We start from the raw sequence: 12,538 nt of genomic DNA on the forward strand, positions 1-12,538 counted from the left end.
GTAGTACAGCTCAGCAGCAGTCAGTTACAGTGCACTGATCGCTGCTGCGGTCGGTTGATAAACAGAGTGAAGATAAATCCATAATCCATATTTGAATCCCAAAAGTCTCAAAGTAATCTCTGAGCTCTCCTTCCGTCGGTTAAACGGCTCCATAACAGAGCACCCCTGCACAGCAACACCACTACTTCCTCACCCCGCTGTTGTTGCATTTCTTTGTGTTCATCCTTGGTAAGGTTTCTTCTCACACCTCACAACAAACCATGGAAAAATATGCACTTGACTCGACTAGATGGAGGCTGCCGCTGAACACAAACCTCGGCCTTAAAAGCATCGCTGTAAGTCACGTGACATGTACGGTTCGAGGTGTTAGACTGAGATAATCACACTTACCGAGTCCTCTCACTGGAATCACTCTCATGTGTGAAACTAATGTGGACGTATGTGGTGAATCTACGCACAGTGTTGGGTACTTAGTTCTCTCTCCAGCTGTGAAACCTCACCCACACCTTCCCACTGACGGCTCTTCAAGTGTTGAGCAGCTTACACCTCCTGATTAATGTGATGTCATGGACTCACGTTCAGGGGATCTCCATTCCCACTAAATGTGCGCACTGTAGCTCGGATGGCCGGTGTACTTTTCTTTTCTTTTACTGCTCTTTTTCTACTGAATGCACCCACACACAAAAAAAAACCCACTGACAAAGCCACAGAGTAAACAATCGTGGCTTTTTGGTGTTCATATTCTTTATTTGTTCTCTCCAAGAAAGTAACGAACCAAATATGTTTGGCTCCATAAGCAGATTTGTCCTGTTTAATCAAGTTTTTTCCACGGTCACGACAGAGAAAGCTGGCGGCACCAGTAAAATTTTAATTTTGTTAGTCATCAGCGAGTAGTTTTCACAGCTCGTTCTGAAAAATACAATTTAGGAATTTTTCTTTTATATCCCAATCTGACTCAATCTTTCTGAATATTACAGAATGGAAGGATCATCGTCGAAGGTCCGCGCCTCTGATTCTTATTTTCTCATCAGTGTGAGGTATCAACGTCTGCTTTTCTGATTTTTAAATGTTTCACACTAAAAGCCAACGGGTTGCATGAATTGACCAAACTAAGAAAAACCAACTTGCCATCATTTTAAGTCTTCTTGCTCTCTTCTGTTGCTGGTTAAAAAGGGGCAGTGGAGCTTTTTTGAATGGCAGTAATTCATCCATCCATTTCATCCATCTCTAGTTGCAAAGCCAAGACTGTTAAAATGGCCAAACCTGGCAAAATCTGACTGGCTGCTGGCGCTCGATGGCAGTGACAATTTGAACACGATGACAGTCTTATTCCCCGTCTGAGGACCATCTGAAATTCTGAGTCACACCCATGAGAACCACAATCTGACAGGGTTTTTATTCTGACACTGTGCAGGATGGGATATGATCCGAGTTCAGTCCACCTTTATCAAGGGAAAGACATTGTATTAAAAAAAGGACTAATAGGTATTACGTATGATACAAAACACAACAACAGGCAGGTAATCGTAAAATGTCAGAGGACATTCAAGATGTCCCTCGTATTTTGTGACACAAATACACCAGCCTTCACTGATGCTGGTCACGCACACACATCAGACTCCCACAATGGACATCCAACCATAACATATACGTGACCTTGGAGCAGACCGAGGGACCGATGTGACCTGCAGTCTGTGAGTCAATAAGATGATATCACGCACAATAGGGGGGTTCGAGGGATGCGGTGAACTCACGGTTCGCTGATTTGATTGGTTCGGAGACGGAAAGCTGTCCACTCTCATCCCGCGATACCGTTGTTCACTGGTCCGCGCACAAATTACGCCTGATTGAGGACGGACTTCTTCCCTCTCTCGGTTTCCCCTCTTTCTCGTGCTTCTCCCACGTTAATGCCGGCCTCCGTAATCACTGGCTCTCAGCAAAATCAATGCTTATGCAGTGAGGCTGTCAGAGTGACCATATTTAGGTTAATAGATTCAAATTGGTGGTTCCAAAGCGAACCGGGACGGAGAAAATGCAGATGGAGAGGTAATAAAATGATTACTGCCTTTGACCGCAGGCGAGATGAGGGAGCAGAGAGTGTGTTAAGATAATATCTCAGGGGAGACATGACTATATATAGGTTTTACTTAATGGTTAGGGTTAGTATGATCACCCCTCACCGCTTTCTTTAAACTCGCACAACATTTTGCCTCGATACGTAAGAATCAGCATGTAGGAATCAAATCAGAAACCTAAAAAGCAGCTTGAGCAGGTGTTCAGACTGAAAATATCAACATAAATACAGGTAAGAAGATGAAACGTGATGTGCTCTGCTGTATACTTCATCCAACTCCAGTCTAAAACATACATACATTTCATCAACCGTTCCCTCCGCTCATTAATGTCCGGGTGCTGCAGTGTTCGGCGAAGGACTCTCCGTCGATCCATCTGTCTGCCGAGGGGGTTCAGAGCTCCGGGTTAATTCCGTCGCTCTCAGCCTCTTTCCCCCCGGCAGACTCACACTCTTCACTCCTCTCCGCCGGGCCAGCAGATGTTTGCTGTTAATTAACAAGCTGATGTGGCAGATGTAGAGGTCGAGAGCTTGATGGTGTCCGCGGCTGCCATCTCAATGGGTGCCAGATGAGAAAAAAAAACAGGTAGAGGGCTCTGCGCGCTGGACCCCGAGGGGGTTTGGTGCATCAGAAAATACATCTGTGGGTCGGCTGTCCGCGCTGTAGAGAGGTCAGGGCGAAGCGCCGCGGCCAATTAGCCGGCTCAACGAGAGATGAACCTATCCGCTGCGCTCTCGGATTTCCATCTGTGACGCGTTGCTCAATCTGCACCGACAATAACATGGAGGAGCGTGGGCGAGGGAGGCCGACAGGTGAGGAAAAACAAGAGCCGCGGGCAGATGAGCTAAACCTCTTCTTCAGGAGATTAAGAGGGCCGTCCGGTTGGATCTAAACGGCCGTTGCTCTCAAGAACTCCAATTTCACAGACATGGCGTCTTAAGAGGAAAGACAGGGTGGCGGTTTGGCGTCGACTGTTAATGATCAATGAATCCAACTATCACCCGAGTGAAGTTAATGAGCTCACGGTGGTACCAAAAACATTTAAATTCACAAGGAACTACAAGTAAGCGGCCGTGAGTGCATCGTATTGAATCTGAATCCAACATGTCTGGCTTTAGGTGAGAAGCGCCCAACAGTGTGAGAGGAAGCCTTTCAGCAGACTTTCACACACAAAGACATCGGTTAACTTCCATCTGGTTTTGCTGCTACACTACTTGTTTAAAGACACATTCTTATTTTTTATCAGTCAGAAGATTTCTCTGATGGAGCGCTCCTGCCGAGCTGATGAAAATGGAGTGGCTCGTGAAGGAGAAGATAAGAGAGGCAGATAAAAGTAAATAACAAGAAATCCAAACGGGAATCCGTCATTTTCTCCTTATCTATCCACACATCTGTAAGGCTCGGGGATTAGATACAGTGAAAGGCTTTTTTTTCCTCCTTTCTGCTGAAAGTCAGAGGGCAGCTACGAGCACTGCAGTGAAGGACAGCACGAGCATCACGGCACTGTGCAAATGCTCTAATTAGCTTGCTCACCTGGAGGAACAAAAAGGGGGGAAAATAATGGGTTGAAGAAAGTTAGTGGAAAAGAGTATAAGACGTTGAGTTATTCCCTCGTGGTGCTTCTTTCGCAGTAAGATGAGCGCTCACAAAACCTGATCATTTTGTGAGATTTTCTTTGACACAGCCACAGGCGAAGAAAAAAAAAAAGAACAGCGTGTCCTTGTTGAAAATGGTCTAATAGAAAAGCTTCAGTGTAAAACGTAACACCGGCAGTAGATTGGACCTGCAGATGTCGATGTGCATCTGCAGGTAGTCAAAGTAAAAGCTGCCGCAGTTGTTGTTGAATGATGAATTTGGCTCGGGCTGCTTTGGGAGCATCCGGAGTCTCCAAAACTCTGACCCACAGTGGGTGTTTTCTACCTGTGCAATTGAAAACCTACATGATGTGAGAGTTTTGTTATCTGGAGCATATTTTTGGCCTCACACTGCCCTGAATATCTGTGTCTGAGCAGTAAATATCTATCACGCCGTTAGTTTTCCCTCTTCAATTCATTGCTGTGTGTCAGTTTATCCGCTCCAAGTTGGCGAGCCAGAGGATGACAAATAATTGAATAATTCTTTTGTCATCCTCTGGCTACATTCAACAGCTTTCCGCAGCAGAGTCACTGGGTGTGGTGCACAAACGCAAATTCTGCAGAGCTCCCAGTGAGATAAAGATGCTTTCTGTCTTTGTAAATCTCATGATGTTATATTTTATACTGAGAGGTTTTTTCAAAAATGTTCATACCTCAGGTATATATTCAGCCTGTGGGTAACATTGCTAATCATCTACCTCGTGAGTAGAGGGAGAAGATTATGAAATATTCTTTTAATGCGTTCGGTTCGATCACCCTTTATTCACTTTCAATCCATTAAGCGCAGCTTTGGGGGAATCTAAAATGTTCCCGGGTCACACAGACCTAACAGTCTCACAGGAAGAGTCCTTGAAAGTAATGGATGTGCCTTAAAGAATCTTTCAGAAAGAGATGTATGAAAACTACGGCTCAGGTCTGCGCTCGTTACATTTCAGCCCTTTAATAGCCCTCAACACACACTAACTACACAGAGCCGAAACTTATCTCCAAACTGTTAACAAGCATTTATGCGATTATACGTACAGATGTGAGATGTGACATGCACACAGATACGTACGATGAATGTGGGCTGCATGTGACACGGTGGGATTATGATTGCACCCTAACACTCGTACGTGCACAAACACTCACACACGAACATATTCAAATCTGTCCGTGGAGGGAAAAGTGACAGGGATGTGGGGATGTTATGTGGGAGTCATTATCATGTAAATAGGAAGAGAGGCCAGACAGAAGACCAACCCGGTGACCTTCTTTTCTCATTTAGCTGCACTGGGCTCGAGTCCCCAGGTTGATGCCTATTTTGTCTTTTGTAATAGAATGCAAGCGGGTTACTGCGACGGTGACCAACCAGCGCTCTCCTCTTCATCCTCCTCCTCCTCCTCTTATTATGCCTCTGTCAAGCCATTTAGCCTGGGAATTACTATTTAGCTGGAATTACAAATTATGCGATCGGATTTACACAGCGGTTCCCTCAACGCTCAATCACACTGATGTGCACAGGCAGGCATGCACAAGCACACACACACACACACACACACACGAGTGCCTGCAGAGTCATTGCTGTAATAACATGCTTCATTTACGATCTCTCTGCAGCCCGCTTACACCTACATACATGCTTCAATATACACTTATACACAGGCACTTAATACATATGCATACGGTTAGCATTTCATGGCAAACCTTTGCACCAAATTAAATTAATTTAATTGCGTGGAACTGTCGCAGTCGGTTTATATCCCTGGTGGGGACACAGTAACTACTGGGTTGAGTAATTTTAGCGAACTCTGTCACATCACATTTGCACCGTTGACACCGTAGGCGATGATTGTGTGTCCAAATTTCCAAAATGGAGGCAGCTGGTTTTGGCTAACGCTGTTTCATGCAGATACACGGCCGCTAACACCCTCAAGCCTCCTGAGAAGGTTCCCAAAATTTATGTTTTTATTCAGCTGGGTTTTCAGTGAAATTGTCTGTCAATTTTATTTCCCAAAATTGAGTTCTGAAAATCGTTTCTACAAGCTGGGTTGTTTGTTTGATATGTTCTGGTGTTAGTGATGTTGGTGAGTTTAGTCTTCCATCGCTTGAAATGGAAAAAAACATGAGGTGCAGCGTGTTCAGATCTAGCCAGAATTTTCAGTTTAACACATTTTTAAAACTGAACCAACATTTTCCACGCCATGTCAAAGACGCCTTCGTTGTACGTTGTGCGATGTCTACTTAAGTTAGCATGCTAACTGGCTAGCCACAGCCTGTGCTGTCTCGTATTACTACATTGCCCTGCAAACGGGTATAGTCCGATAGCCCTAGCAGCGTTAGCTGGGAGATACAGTATATGTGAGTGGTAAGTTTTCTAAATAGTATGATAGATTAGATGATTATTAGAGCTACAGTGTGAGTTATCAGTTTGAGTCAAGCAATCAGAGGCGGAGAAGGGCGGGTCTTGCAAGAACTTTGGTGGGATTCATAATAACGCAATTTGGACAGAATCAAGGGCCATTAGCGGTAGCCATGCTGCTAATTTTTTACGTTGCTGTTGAGGGATGGTAAGTATAGACAATAAGAATATTCTGATCACATCTACAGTACATTACTTCCCACTCAGGAAGTCAGAGCTACCATATTCTTCCACTGTCAAAGTTGTGAGTCAGTGGTTTCGTCCAGAGGCGCTGCGGTGAACATGATAAACACATCCGCTTACAGTAAGACACTAATAACTGCTGGATCTGGTGGAATTCTTGCTGTTTTCACACTTTACGGTGTGACATGATCCTAACAGAGCTGCACGCAGCGGCCCACATACTGTAGCCATCAGCTGGATGTGTTGACGAGCAGTGAAACAGATGCTCGAGGTGGATGATTGTGTTTTACCTGCCGACTCGCGTTTCATTCAGCTCAGCTCAAATATAGATGTATAGTTACTGAGTATGTTGTCTTCTACTGGTGAGAGATTCTCATTCAGACTCTTTCCTACATGTACTGAACTTCCTCTAACAGATGCATATGCCTACACAGATGTCTCTACGAACACTGAGAAGTGCAAACATGTTGGTCTGTCTGAAGTATGTCCATATGTGAAAGAGTCTCTGCCAGGCCATCGCTCTTCTATTGTCTCTCAGTCCCTATTGGCTGCAGAGGGAAGACGCCGGCGTGCCAGACCGTGCACATGCTTGGCACCGCCACACCGCTCATCTTTAAGCACTTTCTCCCATTGTCTCCTCCCGCTCCGTGCTGGATGTCGGCATTTGAGCTTTACGTTAAGCCTGAGCCGCAGATAAGGGGGGGTGGGGGCTGTGATTGCATGTCGAGCTGTGCAGCCTCCACCTTTTCCTTGCCCTCGGTAGCCTCTTATTGTGCGGCGCACGCCGCTTACAGGGAGCGAAACACACGTACGGCCATTCCTCTGATTAATTGGCTATCTACAGCCCACAAGTTCACTCTCTGTGGCCTGATTATGTTCTTTTAATGGGGATCTGAATTAAATTGAGAGAGCTCTTATCTTGTTACCGCACTGTAAATTCTATCAAGCGGTCACACATGGTTTGTCGGGGATGTGTGTTCAGTCCGATTACACCGGCAGTAAAGCGATATTTCTCCAAAGACACTACAGCAGCAGCGAGTGTCGCTCCTGACCCTGTCGCTCCTTCTCATTTTGCCACTTTCATACACAATCTGCAGCCTTTGAGAAATCAAATTAAATTCCTGATTATTCTCTTTATTACTAATCTATGTGTGAGACCGCCACATTTTTTTTCTAAAGGGGCTAATTTTGTGGTTATCACATTATGTTCCAACCCACTGTTGGAGCGACAAAGTCACAGATGGCGGGGAACGGAGCTGGTTTTGTAAATGAGCTCGTGGGTCGGATTCTTTATCTTAAATTATTCTTCAGAGGAAAAACATTTTCAAGAGGCATCCGAGACGAATCATCCTCATTATGAAGTTCAGCTGTTTGCTCAAGTGACCAACCCGACTCCAGTCACTGAAGTGGAGTGAAGTTAGCGCAGAGGGACTTCTAAGTCTGCGTCTGATCGCTTGTTACTGAAGCTGTGTGGCGTTTAACGTTAAATGGTGAACGTTCGATGAACATTACCTCGCTTAAGTTTCCAATTAGGAGGTGCTGAAGCTAACGACAGGTGGGCTCTCCTGAGGTGGCAGGTACAAAGCTGCTGATGGAGGCTTTTGATATATGCAAACACACTTGTACGTGCACACATGGCGGTAAGGAGTAGATGTGGAGATCAAGATGAAGCTCCTGAAGGCATCACAGCTGGGCAACACCTGGCAACCTGCAGCAGCTCCGTCTGTCAGTGCCACGGGTTTGCGATGTCTGTTTGAACATTTTGGAGAGACGACTCATGAGTCAAGGCTGCAGTTTTATCTCAGAGTTGTTTACTCCTGAGCTTTAATATGGTTCACAGAAAAAGATGACTCAGCATATTAAATGTTTGTCTGCGCTGTCACACATATGGAGGACAAGGAAGAACTGCAGTAAAGGTCCTGGATCAGTTGTTTTGACGTCCGGAGAAATGAAAGGCACACAAGACATCTTTAGCCAGTTTCTAGAGACTGAAGTTGCTTATCATAAAATCACCAATCAAAAATAAATAAATAAGCTAATTTCATTCTCTAATAGGTTAAATGCATAAGATGTATCCTCTGCCTCTCTATCAGAACAAAACAAAACACATTTGCCGAGTGTTGTTTGTGGAGGGCTGGGTGGAGCTCGGGTGTAGCTGCTGCTCAGCTGGTGAAAGTCAGGTGTAGTGTAGAGTCGGACCTTTCTGGAGGAATAAACACCATTTGATCCGGAGCTGTTCACCGATGGGAGGAGAGCTCAGAAACTACTTTATAACTTTAGAGATAATATTTTTCATCCATCTTCACTCCAGTTAATCAACCTCGAGCGATGTGTGGATTTCTCTGAGTTTGAACATTGTTGGATGATGTAAGTACAGAACTCAACAAAACACTATATAACAAAGGTCTATTCCATAAACTGTTGATTTAATGAGAATCATAGCTGTCTATAAGCCTCACAAAAACTTTTGTTTTCCAAAAAAAATACAGGAAACAGAACATTTTACATTGCAGTGAGTTATATTTCTAATACAAACCAGATTGCTCTGTAGAATCTGTATCTCAAATATGAAAAAAGAATCAAGTCAATGCATTTTTTTTTTGTATTTTTCTGCACATTTGCTTGTTTTAAGACAAATAAACCTCAAAAAAGGATCATAAAAATGACAAAAATGGTTTTATGGGGTGTTGCAGTGTCACACGCCCTCCTAAAAGCAACATGTTTTTGGTGGCGTTGGGAAGAAATCTGTGTTGCTGTGTCTTGTTTTCACTGATATTATTGGTCTACAAGCTCTATTGATAAAGAGGAGTTTTACCTCCAGCTACACCCATTTTACATCTATCCATATATTCATGCATCTTATCAATTAAACCATCGATCCCTCTCTCCCTCATTAAGCAAAGAATTGGCAGGTCCATTCCACCTGCCTCCATCTATCAACCCTCCGTCCTCACCAGTTTTATTGCCACACATCTGTCAGATGTCGAGTCACTCTGCCAGCAGGTTCTTGGTCCCATTCCTGGTCATTTCCAGTTGATCAGATTCTCAATACAGACTGCTAAATCAAGTTGGACAGCCATACCTGCGAGCCTGCTGTTTGAGTCCGAGTTGCCTTTGATTAGAGGATACAGTAGATGTCCCAGGAGATGCTCAGGTGTGTGAGTCTCAGGTGTGAGGCCTGCTTAATGCAGATTCTGAGTTGTAGGATGGCTTGGCACAAACTCAAGCAGTTCCTCACTGTGTGTGTGTGCATGCAGGAGCTTGCTCTACATGCATTACAGGCTTGGCTTTGCTGGCAAAATGTTTTAAGTGACTTTACTCAACCAGCGCTGAACCTTTTAATGTCCTACAACCACAGAAATTTGGCAGCGTTACCTGTGCATGTTGTGTTGTCAGTGCAGGACAGCTGGCTGTACATGAACTTGCATCACCTGTTAACTACATGACTTATATGTGTCAAAAGCCACACCTGTTGCTTTATCGATTTGGATATTGGCAGACCACTAAGAAGTCTTTCACATTAAATTTCAGATTATATTTGCGCTGTTTGACCCGAGCCAATTTCATTCTAATAGATTGAATGCACAAGAAGTTATTTCTGCAAAAAACCAAACCAAACCGAAACAAACTCGGTAAGTGTCAGAGTGAGGTGCAAAGAAACCTTCTGGGGAATTGAATATAACTGGAGTCATATCGGATCGGAAGCCATTTACTGACGGGATGGATTTATCTTTACTCTCGTTTATCAATCTTGAGTAAACAGATTTCTCTGGGAAACATGACCATTGCTGGAAACATTTTGTATATTTTAAGTACACAACTCAACAAAATATATAACAAAGATGTATTTGTTTTTACCAGAATGTTTTCGGTAATTTCGGTAATATAATAATGATTATACAATTCATATTTTTTTCATCATAAGTATGTCGGCTTATCACAGCAGCTGAGTTATGCTGATAAAATAGTTGCATGGAAGTTTGACCCAGTGTTATTCCAAGAGAACATTTATAAAACCAATTAGTGCTCAATCTTTTTCAAAATTGCAGAAAAACACCCGTCCTTGAGCAGACTGGCAATCAGCTAAACTAACTAAAACTAAACGAGAAACCCTGATGGATTGCCTAACAGAACAAAACTGGAGGAGAGTGTTTTTATTTTTTCCCCAACATGGTTTCATCCAAGTTCATCAAAGGTTTGTCATCTCATACAGACACACAAGGTTCCCCCAAGGCTCATAGATGCGACAATTTGTATGAAACGACATAACCGTCACCGCCTGCGTACATAAAAGCATCCTTCACATTGGCATGGAATTGGTCTTGCACAGACCTTGACTTTTTCTTTGCCTGTGCAAAAGTTAATTCCATTTTACTTCTTCCTCTTGTCCCATGGACGGAGGCAATCAATCCTGACTTCAGACCGAGGGCTCCGTCTTTATCCATATGCTCATCTAGCATCCAGTATAAGGAAACCTGTGAGTGAACGCGTTCGGCTCGCAAAGCCTTCCTGCCATAAAGCTTTCCTAACATGTGGTTGACGTGAAACAACAGCTTGGTTAAGTTTAGGCACAAACGCCAATTGGTTAAGTTTAGGAAACGGTTGTTGACAGAACAGAGAAGGAAGTGATTGGTGGAAGTGCCGTTGGGTGGTAAATGAAGATGCCAAGGGATAAAACATCTGTACTTGATGGTGAGACCAGGCCGGTGTGTAAGGGTGGCTCGAGGGGCGGCCATGTTGGTTTGTGCACAAGTCGAGACTGAAATATCTTGACGACTATCGGATGGATTGAGCAACGTAACCTGGGAGCATGTATTATAGGAGTAGAGTTTGGCTTCTGGAGCTTAATACAAAATATAATCAAAGTGCACTGTGTTGTCTGCTGTGTGCACTGCACTCGTGGGTACTTGAAGGCAACAAGGAAAACACACAATGCACAGAGCGCAGAGGGATTGAACCACAGCTCATTTCTGCCTCGGGGGTCCCTGCTGTTTAAATCCAGCCGTGCTTACAAATGTAAATGCGATCTCATTCAGACCAAATACAGAAACTGTATAGGTGCGACCACATCATTTAGTTTGCTGATGTGATTCATAATAATTTCCATATATATATATATATATATATATGTACATATATATATATACACATATATACATATATACACACACACACACATGTATATATATATATATATATATATATATATATATATATATATATATATATATATATATATATATATATGCCTTGTTGGTGCCGCACATCTGCTAGAGGATTTATGAGAAAAGTTTTACTGCTTTGTTATCCAGCACAGAGAAATGAGCAGAAAATAGAGTTAGAATTAATTTCTATGGGGGTTTATGTGATAGGAAAGCTGTGTCAAATATATTTCACTAATGACATTTCTTTCGGAGTTGGCAGCTCCTCACTGTAATGGCCCAGGCCTGGGTGAGATCAGAGAGGGAAATAAGAGATGAAAGGGAGCGAATGGCATCAGAGGGAAGAGTGGAGGCGCTTAATGTGGATTTGAGTCTAACGGGCGATGGATGGAGGGATGGGAGGCGGGTTAAATAGGAAAAAAAAAGACAGAGAAGAGAATAATCGCATGGAAGTAACATAGAAGGAAGAGCAGGGAGGTGATTTCTTTTCACACTGTAAATGAAATAAAATGTGCGTCGTCTTGCTGTCTGGTGCAGCCGTGCCAGGGAGGTTTGTCAGCTGTATTAGAGGCAACAAAACCAGATGTTCTTGACAAGACACCTGGACTCTTTCCAGCTGTGTTTGAGGTGATGGAACCAGGTGCTGTAAGCCAAAACTTCATATTTTTCTAACCATAACCAAGAGGTTTTAGTGCCTTAACCTAACCAGACCATATAACAGTGATGTGTAAACTTTCAGCGTATCGGTGAGAAAATACCAGCTGATTGGTGTGGGTACAGCTTTTTTGCAATTTTCACAACCTTTCTTCAATGACGCTAGCATGCTTACAATTTCGGATGACGCTGATGGAAGTGTGAGTTTTGCAACTCTTTGGTCATAAACTGATGAACTAGAATTACAATTTTGAACTGATGATGAAAACACTAGACTGAACAACATGCTGATGGAGGTGTCATCCAGTCATCCAGGTCAGGGTAAATCTAAGTGCTGTATCGAAGGCAACAAGTCCAGTTACCAACGATATAGCGCTTGGATGGATTGACCAAGTTTTCAGTGTTCATCCTCTGGAGCTCATGAACATCTGT

Source organism: Sparus aurata, chromosome 1 (assembly GCF_900880675.1).
Source record: "Sparus aurata chromosome 1, fSpaAur1.1, whole genome shotgun sequence".
Lineage (NCBI taxonomy): Eukaryota > Metazoa > Chordata > Actinopteri > Spariformes > Sparidae > Sparus > Sparus aurata.